The 3,457-nt window shown below is 35.3% G+C and overlaps 1 protein-coding gene across 16 annotated transcripts in view; it reads right to left on the bottom strand.

Annotated features, from left to right (window-relative positions):
• The window catches only part of LOC106875482 (trafficking kinesin-binding protein 1), a 209,950-nt gene that overhangs the window by 1,551 nt on the left and 204,942 nt on the right, over positions 1-3,457 (bottom strand). The window lies entirely within an intron of this gene.

The raw sequence follows: 3,457 nt of genomic DNA, 5'->3' as shown, positions 1-3,457 counted from the left end.
CGTTATCGTCACCTCTAAACAATGTATCATAATTACCAAACAGCAATTGAGAGCAGCTCTACATGAAAAGAGAGAGATAATTTTGATAATCAAGACCTCTTAAGTTGACATGCCATTAAGGCAGGGGTCGGGGAACTTTTTTAACCAATTACCCCAAAATATATTTATTTACGCTGATGTCAGCCCTTGGTTTGAAAGGAAGAAAATCATAGATTCTTTGAATCCGAAAGGTTTATTGAATCAATGTATATGAATGCATTACATTGCACAGATGCAGGGTTGCCACAAGAAAAATTTCTGTTGTAACGAAGAACACATTTTTAATATAATTTTACATATGTCTAACGAGTCCTCATTAACCTCAAGAATTTCATTTTTATCCCACTTTGGGTGATTTACTCCAGTTCACCAACCCTTGCATTAACGAAATGGTCAGGCTTATTGTCTGGGAGATAAAAGAACAACAGTAGGCTTGTGCTTCTGGCTTAATAACTCATCAGTATGACAATTCTTTGACCTTAACTACAATAGCCATGGGACTTAGACTTATACAAAACAGAGTAGAACACATTTATGGCCAAGGTAATTTACATAGTCTAAATAAAAATGAACTAAGAGAAATAACTCGGTGGCCTGTGGCATGGATATGAACAACAAATAAAGGTATATAAAACATATTTTCACACCAGTCGTAAAATTGAAAAGCAACAAAAACAAAACAATTTTAATCTGCCAAACTTATTTGTTAGAAACCAACAATATAAACCAGATACAATTCTATATTTCTGAAAGCAGGAATTTATATTATGTATATTGTCTATATTAGTCAAACTGGTGTCCTTATCTTGACAATTGGTTTCATTACGTTTTGGCTATTGTACGCTTCAGCCTTCTTTGGGGGTGCTGTGTTGAACTTTGTTGTATTGGAATTTCAAACGTAATCCTTTATTTGATCAAGAGAGTGGAATGAGAACAGTGGACCCCTGTAGATCAAATCAAGGGATAGGTTCGAAATTCTGATACAACAACTGAAATCAACACAAAACTCCTGAAGAAGGCTGGAGCGTACAACAACTGAAATGTAGTGAAAACAACAATTAAGACAAAGACACCAGTCTGACAAATTAAACAGTGTACATAATAAACCTGATAATTTTTATGTCAAAATCAACAGGTAAAAGAAAAGAAATATTTTCATTACTGTAACAAGAGGATTTATCATTTCTGTTTCAAAATAAGGCAGTGAGCTGGCAGAATCATTAGCACCAGGTCTGTAGAGTTGGAGTCGTGGAGTCAGAAACAATTAAGGGGTTACTGGAGTCAGAGTCGGTAAAACTATACCAACTCCCACTCACAATATCTTTGTTCATCATCATCGTTTAACGTCCGCTTTCCAAGCTAGCATGGGTTGGACGATTTGATTGAGGACTAGCAAGCCAGAAGGCTGCACCAAGCTCCAATCTGATCTGGCAGAGTTTCTACAGCTGGATGCCCTTCCTAACGCCAACCACTCCGAGAGTGTATCTTTAATATAAACCAGTTATAACCTATAGGCCTACTCAAAGTACAAGCGTATGCTTTATGAGATATGTTGACCACAATCACTTAATTCCATAAAGAGGAGCATGAGTCAAAGCTTTTTGTTTTGACTCCACAGCCCTGGTTAGCACACTGGACAAAATTCTTAGCAGCATTTCGCTAGTCTTTATGAGCCGAGTTCAAATTTCACCAAGACCGACTTTGCCTTTCATCCTTTCAAGATCAATAGAATAAGTACCAGTTGAACCCTGGGGGGGTCAATGTAATTGATTTACCCTTCCCCTCGAACTTGTTGGCCTTGTACCAGAAATTTGAAGCCAAAATATTTAATATAAGTGCATAAATATGTGAATGCATACAAACAGCACTCCACCGACACACACATGCATATGTTTTTATTTTTGATTCTTTTGTTTCAGTCATTGGAGAGCGGCCATGCTGGGGTACCAAATTAACCCAGGTACTTATTTTCAAGTTGGGTACTTATTCCATTGGTCTCTTTTGCTGAACAACTGTCATGGGGATGTAAATAAACCAACACTGGTTGTCAACAAGCGAGGGAGACTCACACACCCACACACTTCTATCAACCAAATTCGCTGACAAGGCATTGGTCAGCATGTGGCTATAGTAGATGACACTTACTCAAAGTGTCATGTCGTGGGACTGAACCTGAAACCGCATGGTTGCAAAGCAAGCTTCATAACCACACAGTCATACACACACACACACACACACACACACACACACACACACAAAAACAAAACAAAACATTTCTATAAAATCCACTTCAGGTGCAAGCATTCACAGTCTTCTGGTCACAAATCAATAGATTGCTCATTAATATTGGATTCTAAAAAATGAAAATCAAGTTCCAAGACACAACTTTGTTCAATGGCAAAGCAAAAACACAAATTCTATCATCTACAACCAAGCTAAACGTTTTCTTTATTAAATAACAAAAAGAACACAGCAAATCATGAGAAATACTACGACTAATTCTGTAAAAGAAAGTATGAGATATTACTGGAGCTCCTTACATATGTATACACACACACAGACACACATATATACACACAATTGTCTATCTATCTATACACACACACACATACACATCATGTAGCAAAATTAATATAATGATTCTCAAGATGAAACGATGGTGGCAAATAATGATAGAAGCAGTTGAATATTTAGTCTTGTGATTATATTTCAAGAAGTCTTCACTTCAAATCCTGTGAGATTTCACTTTGCCCATCCTCCATTAAAGTACTAGGGCCAATCCAATCAAGTACACCTCTTCCTCTACAAATGTATGTATAACACTGTGTCAAAGTTAAAAGCTTTTATTAAGGTGAAACCATGATGCTTTTAGATGTTGCATCTGCATATGAAAACTTTATTAAGTCTTTGCATATGTTGATGCCACCAAAATGAACAACATTATTGATAAGGTGCATATGAAAACTTTATTTAGTCTTTGCATATGTTGATGCCACCAAAATGAACAACATTATTGATAAGGTGTTGAAATTGTGACCATTTTTGGTCAGTAACTGATGTGGGGTAAGTATGTCCACGTCCTCTGTGTATTTTTCCCGTTTACCATGTTTTTTCATCATTTTTCCATCTAACATTTTATGTGTGTGTGTGTGTGTGTGTGTGTGTGTGTGTGTGTGTGTGCATAGACAGACAGACAAATAGATAGATAAAATCAACAAGTCCTATAATTCTTCATATTTAATCAATGATATTTTAAGTGAAAGAATAATCAATAAAATTGAATATATAATTTGGTTCTCTTTATATTTATATATATATATATATATATCATCATCATCATCATATATATATATATATATATATGTATATATATATATATGTATATATGTATATATATACACACACACACACATATATA

The sequence above is a fragment of the Octopus bimaculoides genome, chromosome 8, assembly GCF_001194135.2.
Source record: "Octopus bimaculoides isolate UCB-OBI-ISO-001 chromosome 8, ASM119413v2, whole genome shotgun sequence".
Taxonomy (NCBI): domain Eukaryota; kingdom Metazoa; phylum Mollusca; class Cephalopoda; order Octopoda; family Octopodidae; genus Octopus; species Octopus bimaculoides.
This window is presented reverse-complemented; position numbering and strand designations above follow the sequence as displayed.